Genomic DNA, 12,938 nt, shown 5'->3' with positions numbered 1-12,938 from the left:
ATTGCGAGATTCCATGGCTTATATTTTTTTTACTAGCCTTATAGAATCATTCCCTCAATTTCCCCGGTGATTTGCAACTTCTCCCCATGTCAGCTCTGAATCTCGATCTTCTCATCCACAGACCCGGCGGAGACGGCGTATTCCAACTAGAGGTTGACCGATATATCGGCCGGCCGATATATCGGGCCGATATTTAGCATTTTTTAATGTATCGGCATCGGCCGATATCCGAGTGCACTACGCCGATTTTCAGACAGGCACGTCTGCGGGCAGCCCAGTGTTATTGTGGAACACGTGACCCATGCTGCCTTGTGCAGGACCACAGCCAGAAGTTTTGGAAGAGTCCTGGGCAGTGTTGCCAACTTAGCGACTTTGTCGCTAGATTTAGCGACTTTTCAGACCCCCTTGACGACTTTTTTTCAAAAAAGCGCCTAGCGACAAATCTAGCGACTTTTGGACAAACCTTAGCAACTTTCCAAATGTCGCCAGTACTGTCCAGTAAGCGCGAGGTCTTGCTTTCCCGGTACAGTTACTCATCTCCCTGTGTCTGCTCTGATCAGTGAGCGCTATCTCCGGCTGAAAGGAGCAGCATATTCCCGTGACCGCACGGCAGCTGACATAGATGTGAATGAGCTGCGCATGTGCAAATGGTGTTGCCACGGACCAATCACTTACCTGCTTCTCCTTTGCTTGAAATAAAACTATTTAATTTGACCGTTTCTTCTTATTTTTTCTCATTTATTTTATTTTTTCTTCTGATGCACTTATATTACTCACTGTTACAGAGCTTAAGTTCATTCCAGTTTCTGAACTCGTCTGAGATCGTTTACTGAGCTACATCTGATTGACTGTACGTGATTCTACTTACTACTTATCGTTACACAACGATAAACTTCATTAAACTTATTAAACTCATATGCACATAAAAAAACATATATACGTATAATATAAATGTTGTCTGACAGAAAATATGTAACGTAATTGATAGTTTTATATTGGACACGTGAGGAAGGATTAGGGAAAACACGCAAAATGCAAATATGACGTAATTGCGTCATCAATATGCAAATATACGCATGACGTCATATAGCGACATTTGGCGACTTTTCGAGCAGACTTTAGCTACTTTCCATTGAAAATAGTTGGCAACACTGGTCCTGGGATAAAACGGTAAGGCTTAAATTCTGATCTTTCAATTGCCTGTTTATTTAAGTAGTTTGCTATGAAATGTTGCTTTAAAAGAAAACGTGAATTACGCTATTGGGAACTGGGGTAATGATAATGAGCCTTCAACCAACTGTAGCTTACAGGTAACATTAAGGATCATCGATTCTAATAGAGTTCGTTTTGTGCGCTTATTGGTGGGCTCACAGACGTTTTTTAATCGTTAAAAATCATTTTAATTGTTAACATTTTAATTATTACCATATCAGCCCGATGTTATCAGTTATGTTTTTTTTCTTGTGTTGGAGAGTTTCACTCTGTGAGTGTGTGGGGCGGAGCAGGCAGCTCTCAAATACTGCAGCGTGCGTGAGAGTTGCGTTACTCTGCCCTGATCACAGACAGCGCCGTCCTCGGAGACACAGAGCTGCTACGAACAATGCATGGCGGAGAAAAGTGTTTGTTCGAAAGCGTGGTTACCATTTACTTGAGCTGATGCTGACAATGGTCCTTCTGTGCAACTTTTTTTCATTTGAGACCGGAGATTCAAACAATTTGTCAGACGTCTAGATAAAAAGTGCATGACTTTGCGCAGTTAATTTCCTCATTAAACATGTCTATCCTTTATACGGGCTTATACGTAGACAACGTCACAATCACTAGGGGTTTATGTTGTCCTTGCATACAAGGCTGTGCAATACGACAGTTATTTTATTTTATTTTCCGGGATCACTAGATTCTGATTGTGAATTTGGCTTTAAGCTATCTGTCTGCTAACAACAGAAACAACATGTTAGTGTACACTACTCATCATACCATGATGCACTTAGTGTTTTTTTTTCTTCAAAATGTATTAGAGTGTAATTGTTTTAATGTGCATGGAATACTGGAATTGTAGAATGAATTGAAGATGAAGGTACTATAATAAAAATTCTAACCTTGCATTTATTCTTCTGTTTTAGTAATTGCTGTCTGATGGCTGAACAAAAATCTAATCCTGTATGGCAGCATTTCACAAAGCCAACACCAGGAAAAGCCAGGTGCAATATCTGCAGCAGACTGGTGAGCTTGGGAGCTGAAGAATGAGTTTGCTGCTAAAGAGATTCTGATGCTGCTATCTTTATTGTTTATAAGTTTAAGTTGTTTATAAGTTGTATTGTGTTTTTGTTATTTAAGTTTATATTTAAATTTACACAAGTCAGTATTCAATAAATGCTAAGTTGAGAAATTTTGTGTATCGTTTGTTATTATTAATGTGATATTTTATCATGCAAATAGAGGGTAAAACGTCCAATTTTCGGGCAAAAAATATCGGCAGCATATATCGGCCATCGGCTGACCCTGACTCCTAAATATCGTCATCGGCATCGGCTATTGAAAAACCCATATCGGTCGACCTCTAATTCCAACACTCGCGACATTGTTCCTTTCATCTAAAGGTGCGTTTATTGAACCTTTTTGACTGAAATGGTTCCAAAACGTTTTTAACTCAAACGTGTCAAATAACATTGGACGGTGCTATAAGGCTCCTTACAGTGCTAAGAGGAACCCCTAAGTATTAAAATAGAACCATTAAAACTTTTCATTTTAACATTGTAGGCGTATTTTAAATGAAATGTGGCTGGGCGCAATGTGGCCGCCTTTCTGTTTTACCGTAGCGAAATGGCATTGCGTTTTTGATCAGCAAAAACCGCGTCTAAAGTCAGCGGCGTATTATTTACAGATCTGGATAGTTCAGTTCCAGAAAGTAAAGATGCAGACCAAGATTTTGTTTCAACCAACCAGTTGAGTATAAAGAACTACAGTCACAGAGTAGTCAACTGGTTGGTTGAAACAAAATCTAGGTCGATTATACCGATCTGGTTTTGCCGTAGTTCATGCGCACCCTGCCTTTTATGGTTGAGGTGATGTGCCATTCTAATTGGTTTAGTACAATAGCAAAATGGATTTGGACTCGAACACAAATGTTAGTCGCGCCTTGTATTAGATTGTCAAAATTTGAGCCCTAAGAGTATCGGTATTGAGATTTATATCGGTGATACTAACCTTTATACTGGATCACATTGTATGAAAAAGAAGATCAGTGCTACATCCATCTCTGCTCTGCACAGAATTACCACCAGAACAAATCTGATGCAGGGACTTAGGAGAGGGGGGGTGGGGGTGACGTGATAACATAACAACATAAGAACTATACAAATGAGATGAGGCCATTCGGCCCATCGAGCTCGCTTGGGGAGAACTTAACTAATAGCTCAGAGTTGTTAAAATCTTATCTAGCTCTGATTTAAAGGAACCCAAGGATTCAGCTTGCACTATGTTATCAGGAAGACTATTCCATACTCTGACTACACGCTGTGTAAAGAAGTGCTTCCTTAAATCCAGTTTGAAATGTTCTCCCGCTAATTTCCACCTATGGCCGCGAGTTCTTGTATTTGAACTAATGCTAAAGTAACTATTCGGTTGAACAGCATCCAAACCTGTTAGAATCTTATAGACCTGGATCATGTCCCCCCTCATTCTCCTTTGCTTGAGGCTGAACAGATTTAGCTCAACTAACCTTTCCTCGTATGACATTCCTCTAAGACCAGGAATCATTCTTGTGGCCCTATGCTGCACCTTTTCTAAGGCCGCAATGTCCTTTTTAAGATATGGTGACCAAACCTGCACACAATATTCTAGGTGAGGTCTCACCAAGGAATTGTATAATCTTAGCATTACCTCCCTTGACTTAAACTCCACACACCTGGAGATATACCCCAACATCCTATTGGCCTTTTTTATTGCTTCCCCACACTGGCGAGAATGAGACATGGAAGCATCAACATACACACCAAGGTCTTTCTCATAATCAGCTACCTTTATTTCAGTAGGTCCCATAAAATACCTGTACTTTATATTTCTGCTCCGTACATGGAGTACCTTACATTTGTCTATGTTAAATTGCGACTTGCCAGGTATTGGCCCAGTCACTAATTAAATCAAGATCCCGCTGTAGCTGCTGAGCCGCTAGTTCAGTATCTGCTACACCACCCACCTTGGTGTCATCTGCAAATTTCACCAGTTTACTGTATATATTGGTGTCTATATCATTTATATAAATTAGGAACAATAGTGGTCCTAAAATTGAACCCTGCGGTACCCCACTATGAACGCAGGCCCACTGTGACATTGTGCCTCTTAAAACTACTCGCTGCTTCCTATCTGTTAACCAGTTATCAATCCAGGTTGCTACAGTTCCTAGAATACCTGTCGCTTTGAGTTTAAGTAAGAGCCTCTTGTGGGGGACAACATCAAAAACCTTTTGGAAATCTAAGTAGATGACATCATAGGCCTTCTTATCATCAACTTCCTGAGTAGCTTCCTCAAAAAACTCCAACAGATTTGTTAAACAGGATCTACCTCTCCTAAATCCATGCTGGCTATCCCTCAAAATGTTATTTGAGTCCAGGTAATCTACCATTTTCTCTTTGATTATAGCCTCCATAACTTTACCAGTTATACTGTACAAGTTAGACTGATTGGCCTATAATTTGACAAATTACTTCTATCCCCTTTTTTGAAAATGGGCGTTATGTTGGCATGCTTCCAATCAGAAGGTACCACACCTTCAGATAAGGATTTTTGAAACAGTAAAGTTAAGGGTCGGCAAATAATATCCCTCATCTCTTTTAACACTATAGGTAAGATGCCATCAGGGCCCTGAGATTTATTTATTTTGAGCTTAGCTAGGCTTTGCAAAACATCAGCTTCAGTTATATATACAGTATGTTAGTAAATACCCTACAATTAGAACGTTAAGTTGATAATTAAATTATCTATCTATCTATGTCTATATATATATAATGTTTTTTTTATAATATGTGTGTTAATTATGTACATATGGGATATTTTCCAGCTTATGTTTTAAAATGTAAATTTATTTCAGCCAAGTCTCTATTTGCATAGAGACACACAAATCTTTATGCTTTTTTTTTTACCATGTGCGCGTGTTGGTGCGTGTGTGCGCGCATGGTAAAAGGAGTAGAGACACAAATATTTATGTTCCTTTTACCATGCGCGCGTATTTATTTATTTATGTATTCATTTGTTTATAGGTTTTGGGTCTTTTCCCCATTTGCGCTATAAAATAACTGGGAAAGCAGTAAGATTTAAGCTTATTGCCAAGACAATCAGCTGCTGCTGCTTCTCAATCTAACATATTTGTATTGTAGGGGCTCCTACTATTTAGACAGAATTCATTGTCTTACCTTTTGCTCATGCGTGCAGGGTGTGGTAGTTGGTGACGCATGCCCAAGGAGAGAGCGCGGGTTCTCTCTGCTGTTTTAGGCACATTATAATAAACACACAGGTTTCGGCGCTCAGCCTGTCTTGACTGCCTCTTTCCTTTTTGCTGCTGCACCGCAGCTCTACAGTGGTGACCCCGACGTTTCGGTGCGTTTTTTTTTCGCTCCGACCATGCTCGCTAATGCTGTTGCGCTCAAGCTCCCGGAGTTCTGGTGCGGCCAGGTGGCGGTCTGGTTCGTGCAGGCGGAGGCTCAGTTCGCCTTGCGCGGGATCACGGAGGACGCAACGAAATATTACTACGTCGTTGCAACGCTTAACAGCTCCACGGCAGCTAGAGTGGTGAGTCTGCTGCAGAACCCTCCAGAGGCAGACAAGTACGGTGCCTTAAAGTCTCTGTTGCTGGGCACTTACGAGCTCTCCGAGACAGAGCGCGTGCGCTGCTTGCTCGCGCTACCCGGGCTGGGTGATTCACGGCCCTCGGAGCTGATGGATCACATGCTAGCTCTCCTAGGTGACCATCAGCCCTGCTTTATTTTCAGAGAGCTTTTCATGCAACAGCTGCCCGCAGACGTGCGGGGGGCGTTAGCTAACCTCCCGCTTAAGGACTGTAGTGAGCTTGCTAGGGAGGCTGACAAAGTACACACTGCCAGGCTGGCAGCTTGTGCAGCCGTGTGTGCTCGGAGCTCGGATAGCTCCCCGCCGCTACTGTTTCTGCCGCACAGCGGAGCGGTATACCAGGTCTCTGTTTCTACCATGCACGTTTCGGTGACAAAGCAAAAAAATGCACCCCCCCTTGCCGTTTTAAGGGGACGGGAAACGCACGGGCCGGCGCTCGTTAGCGGCAGCGAGCGTCGGCAGTTCCAGCAGCCTGCTCTTCGTCACGGATGCTGTGTCTGGCCGCCGTTTCCTCTGTGACGGACGGGCGCGCAAGTCAGTGTTTTGCCTGCGTCGGTGGCGGATACGCGCTCTGGCATGAAGGGGCCGACGTTGGAGGCTGCTAATGGCAGCAGTATTGTGACTTATGGCACTCGTGTCGAGGCAGTCTGTTTTGGTGGCCAGCGGTTCCGGTGGCGTTTTGTGGTGGCGAAGGTGTCCACCCCCCTGCTGGGCGCCGATTTTTTATGTGCCAACAACCTGCTGGTGGACATAAAACACCAGCACCTGGTTGATGCCAGGACTTTCCATTCGGTGTGGTGCTCGCAAAGCAGGGCTGGTTCGTCTCAGCTGTCTAGCGCCTTGGCGGCAAATGACACTTTCGCCCGCCTGCTGGCGGAGTTCCCAGACCTCACCTGGCCCACCTTTACATCAGTCACGGCCAAGCACGGTGTTGAACACCACATTGTTACAACAGGGTCGCCGGTCTATGCCCGAGCCCGACGCCTCGATGCCGGTAAATTGGCCATCGCTAAGGCGGAGATTGCTGGTCATCACCCTGTTTGGACTTTTTGAGTTTCTTCGGATGCCCTTTGGGCTTAAAAACGCTGCCCAGTCTTTCCAGCGGCTCATGGACAGTGTCCTGAAGGACCTTCCATTCTTGTTTGTCTATTTAGATGACATTTTGGTAGCCAGCAACTCCAGGTCTGAACATATAGCTCACCTTCGCACCCTTTTTGAGCATCTGAGTGGTCATTGGTTAATTATCAACCCACAAAAGTGTCAGTTTGGTTTATCCTCCATTGATTTCCTCGGCCACCACATCGCGGGCGACGGGGCAGTTCCTCTGCCTGCCAAAGTGGAGGCCATCTCTGCTTTTCTGCAGCCTGCTACAGCCAGGGCCCTTCAGGAGTTCTTGGGCATGGTTACTTTTTACCATTGTTTTATTCCACGGGCCGCCCAGCTGATGCGGCCGCTGTATGAGGCTCTCAGGGGTAGGACGGCCAAGCAGGTTCTTGAGTGGACTGCTGAGCAGACCCAGGCTTTTGTAGCTACCAAGTCTGCTCTGGTGAACGCGACCATGCTGGCCCATCCATTTTCTGGTGCTCCGGTTGCGCTCACCACTGACGCCTCGGACTATGCTGTGGGGGCTGTGCACGAACAGTTTGTGAATGGTGCCTGGCAGCCGCTGGCCTTTTTCAGCCGACAGCTCAGGCCGCACGAACGGAAGTACAGCACATTTGACCGCGAACTTCTTGGCCTGTACTTGGCTGTGCGTCACTTCCGGTTCCTCATAGAGGGCTGCCCAATCGCGGTTTTTGTGGACCACAAGCCCCTGACGTTTGCGATGGCTAAGACATCAGAGCCTTGGTCTGCTCGTCAGCAGCGGCAGCTCTCCTTTATATCAGAGTTCACTACTGACATCCGGCACGTGGCAGGGAAGCATAACCATGTTGCGGACTGCCTCTCCCGCTCGGTGGCAAGTGCTGTGCACTTAGGAGTGGATTATGCTCTGTTAGCAGCAGATCAGCGGGTTGATCCAGAGGTGCAGGCATATAGGACCGCAGTCACCAGTGTGCAGCTGGCTGATGTTCCCTTCCTTGACTGTGGTGCCACCCTCCTGTGTGATATCTCGACTGGTCTGGCTAGGCCTATCGTGCCGGCTGGTTGGCGTCGTCACATTTTCGAGGTGGTGCACGGGCTTTCACACCCGGGCGGACGAGCGTCTCAGCGTCTGCTGGCCGCCAAGTTTGTCTGGCATGGGCTGCGGAAGGATGTCCGTAGTTGGGCCGCCTCCTGTGTTCCGTGTCAGCGGGCTAAGGTGCACCAACATACCAAGGCACCGTTGGCGCCTTTTGTGGTACCTGAGCGCCGTTTTGACCATGTTCATGTGGACCTGGTCGGGCCTCTTCCCCCTTCCTTGGGCTTTACTCACTTGCTAACGGTGGTGGACAGGTCTACTCGGTGGCCAGAGGCCATACCTTTGTCATCCACCACCAAGGCAGACGTGGCCAGGGCTTTCATCGGTGGTTGGGTGTCCCGTTTCGGGGTTCCATCTGATGTGTCTTCGGACTGTGGAACCCAGTTCACCTCTGAGCTCTGGGCTGCAGTGGCCCAGGTTTTGGGGGTTTCCCTCCATCGTACCACAGCCTACCATCCGCAGGCCAATGGGCTGTGTGAGCGTTTTCACTGCTCCCTGAAAGCCGCTCTTCGGGCCAGCCTCAGGGACGGCGGCTGGGTGGACAGGCTTCCCTGGGTTTTGTTGGGCCTCCGGACCGCTCTCAAGTCAGACCTGCAATCCTTGTCGGCTGAGTTAGTCTACGGGCAGACTCTGCGTGTGCCAGGGGATTTCCTGCCCACCACCACAGCCCCTTGGTGCGCTGAACATCAGCGTTCCGCTCTGCGGGACTTGGCTGGGGCTTTCGTTCCAGTACCCACGACTCAACATGGGGTGCCCCAGTCACATGTTCCGGAGGATTTGGCCGGGGCCGCATATGTCTTTGTCCGCCATGATGCTCATCGGGGTCCGCTGCGGCCGCCCTATGATGGGCCCTTCCGTGTCCTACAATCAGGTGACAAGTTTTTCACACTGGACATTAGGGGCAAGCCGGACCGGGTTTCGGTGGACCGTCTGAAACCTGCTCATTTGGACGTGGACACCCCTGCAGCCCCCGCCCCTGCTGTTGTGTGTGTGCGGCGGCCTGCTCCGGCGACGGCTGGGCACCCAGCCTATTGTGACTCGTTCCGGTCGGGTAGCCCGACCTCACCGCAAGTTGGACTTGTCCGTGTTTGTGAATTCTGGGGGGGCGTGTGTAGGGGCTCCTACTATTTAGACAGAATTCATTGTCTTACCTTTTGCTCATGCGTGCAGGGTGTGGTAGTTGGTGACGCATGCCCAAGGAGAGAGCGCGGGTTCTCTCTGCTGTTTTAGGCACGTTATAATAAACACACAGGTTTTGGCGCTCAGCCTGTCTTGACTGCTTCTTTCCTTTTTGCTGCTGCACCAGAGCTCTACAGTATGAACGGAGCTTGATATATTTACTGGCCTTTGGTTAAATATCAGGGGGTATTCCAGAAAGCTTGGTTAACTTACCATTTGGTAAATCTTAACCTCTGGGTTGATATACCCCAAACCCGCATACCATGAGTATGTCGGTTCCAAAACACCTGAGAAGAGTAAGTTCAATCAACCTCCTATTGGTTACCCAGAGTTAATGCGCGTGCACCGCGCATACATAAAGACGTTTTCAATTGATCGCCGATTTCACGAGTCAAAATGGAAAATCAAAGTGAAAAAAAGAGAGCGGCATACTTCACAGAGGCGGAGTTGGACGTTTTAATGCACGCATATGAGGAATTCAAGCCAATAATAATGAAAAAAGCAATACGGCTGCATCGACTAAAAAAAGAGAGTTGGCTTGGCAAAAAATAACGGACAGAGTAAATGTGTGTGTATTAAATTGCAAATTTGACATCGCCTCCCCTTTTATTATAATGCAAAATAATTAAACACGTACCCCTCCGCATCCTTTTGACTGTTAAATCACTATGAAAGCATTTACTTTTCCTGCCATTCATTTATTTAGGTTAAAATAACAATGTGTATCGACTAGGAATATATGGTTTCTTATTTAATAAGGTGTAATCCTTCTGGAGCCAGAAGAACTTTGAGCCAAGTCAAAATGAAACACAAAAACATTCCGCAAAAAGGTAATATTTGATTACACGATCACTGAACTATTTATTAAACACGATTTAGTATATTCTTTCTGTCATGTAGCTAATAGAAAAAAGGCTGAAGCCCGTCTAACTGGCGGGGGCCCACCACCACCTCCCCTCACCCCATCTGAGGGCAACCAGTGGTAACCAGCATTATACTGTCCTGTAATGATTACATATAGTTAGTGGAAAAAAGTAATGAGTTTGATGATTTTAACATGGCAAAAAATTAAGGATACAAAATCAAGTTACCTGCACATTGATACTATGAATAGATTTCCTATTAACATAGTCTCCCTCATTTATTGAAGGAGCTTTAATAGGAATGTAGGTGCCATCAATGCACCCAATTATGAATGAATGCCTTTTATTGTCACTATACATGTATTACATGTATTCCAAATTACATTTGGAAACCCTGAAATAGAAAGTCATACAGTATATGGAAGTATCAAGTGTGTGTGTGTGCAGGATGAATACATGTATAGATATAAATAGTATGACTACATATCAAATATGCATCATAGATTTTACTACAAAGGACAAACCTACCACTCTGTGGAATTCCTCTTTAATAACACGCAGAGCTTTATGGACAGGGAACTGTACAAACGTGTGTAAGAAGCGTTAAGTACCAGACATACTGTGCGAACGGCTCTACACACAGTTGCCTTTCCCACATGCTCTGCGTCGCCCATATTGTACAAAAAATGCCCTGACGCAAAAAACCGAAGTGCTATGTACAGAATGTTTTCTGTGCTAAGCGCAGACCCGCGGTTTGGGTTTGTGACATTTGCAATATGCGGTTTCAAGAGATGTTAAGTAAATTAACGATTCTTTTGAAAACTGATAACGTTTTTTCAAATAATCATTAGGAAATGAAAAGATATCAATACGTGGTCTTATAACTCTCTCCCGGCGAAAAAAACCTTGTATAATTTGTGCCTCCATGTCCACAGGATCGTCATCAAAAGGGCACGCCATGCTCAGTAATCTTCTGCAACAAACTGACCCTGGAACATACAGTAACCTGCTCAGTAGCAGGTTATCTTCAGAGAGTAAGCTGCTATGGTTACGTACATACCCAGAAAGTTAACCTCCGTTTTTGGAACCGAAAGATGAGGTTATCCACTAACTTACCCTTAAACTTACCCGGGTATGTCACATAACCTGCTTTCTGGAATACCCCCCAGGATAGCGCGAAACAACTCCTCTAATTTCTTAAACGCGCTTTCGTCTCCCGCATGCGCAATACGGCGGAACACAGGTGTTTGGAGACGACGTTGACGAAGAAGAACTTGAACAGGCTGAACAGCACGTTTTCGGGATGTGGTGGCACAAGAAGTAAGTATGCTCATGATGACCTGTTTATAAACCCCAGTGTCATTGTATTGCTTATTAAAAACTGAAATATAATTTTCATTTGCTAGTTGTGAGGAAAGAGGAAAATACATAAAAAGGCACATCGAAGTAGTTTTATGTGGAATGCGACCAATGGCTTACAAGCTACGTTGAAAAAATCGATTTTTACTGAACACTCGTTTTATTCACAGCTTGTAAGCTATTTTAATCGGTTGTAAGTTCATGGTTTATCATTAATGATGTTGTGCGATTCAATAGAATTATAAAGAACATACAATGAATAGAGGAAAAGGAGAATATAGCTTAAAGCAGGGCATGATGAAAGGACCTGCAACTTCTCCATGTGTCAGCTGTGAATCTCTTGACCTGGTGGAGACGGCGCACTCCAACAATGTGTAAAAACCTGTGCGGCCTTCATGAACATTCTTTCTAGAGCGTTCGATCCGCACGTGTCGTTCATATGGAAATGAACAACACGATGCCTGAATGAGGATATCTTAATTAACAAGCAAGTAACATATTTTGTGTTTTTTATTTAGTGTATGCTTATTTTGGGGGGTTAAATTCATGCAATTCATGCAGTGGAAGTGTAAGTTCTGCTTGTTTTCGTGTGAAAAGAGGGCTCCGCTGTTAAAACACTACAGATTAAAACATGGAAGCTACACTAGAAGTACTCCAATTCCATGTCTCTATACAGATTGTTTGTGCTCATTCAAATCATTTAATGCACTAAGGGTGTACTTAACAAAAAATCATTCATATCAGGCACATGGCGGCCAATCCAGTCCATGTGATAACATCCCTTTGATATTTCACTGCCCACTTTGCAGTTTTGAGGAGCCCTGCAGAGTCTATATTTTTTTCTCATTTGCGGCAGCATCTCAAAAATCATGAAATGTGCAGTGTCCATACAACAATTGCAATTTTGAGTGCAATGTCTACTCTACAATGTCTACGAATGGCCTCCTCTCGTTTGTATATTTCTTATGTTCTTATGTTCTTATGTACATTTAATTCCCATAAATGTAGAGAGCATGGAGCATTTGATCAGAGGCAGTTGAAATCTGACATCCTTTTGTATGTTGCAACACATAGTGTAGATAATGTGCAACAAGACCAGCCTCTGACCACTGATCCTGTAGATGAACATTTGGAGGAAAATGATATAGAGAATGAAAACTTCGATGAATTGTATCATCAGTTGGAGCATAATTTAGCCTCACTCTTTCTCAAAATGCAGGCGATTTTGCATGTTTCAGATTTGGCTGCGCAGGAAATAATTCAACAAATAAATAAAATTTTACTTCTTTCAGAGCCCCTTGTCTACCATGCTGTTCAGCAAATTCTCCTTGAACATGGACTGAATGGCTGTGATTCATTAGTGAGAAAAATTGTGAATGCAGTAAAAGACAGTAACCCAATTTTGATGATGACCAGAGATGGTGAGCCTCTTTCCACAATAAGCAGAAGAGCATCATATTTTCAGAGTGAATTCTGATCGTCATGCCAGTTGAATACAAGCTTGATTCACAGTC

Source organism: Paramormyrops kingsleyae, chromosome 2, assembly GCF_048594095.1.
Source record: "Paramormyrops kingsleyae isolate MSU_618 chromosome 2, PKINGS_0.4, whole genome shotgun sequence".
Taxonomy (NCBI): domain Eukaryota; kingdom Metazoa; phylum Chordata; class Actinopteri; order Osteoglossiformes; family Mormyridae; genus Paramormyrops; species Paramormyrops kingsleyae.
Note: the sequence above shows the minus strand (reverse complement) of the source record.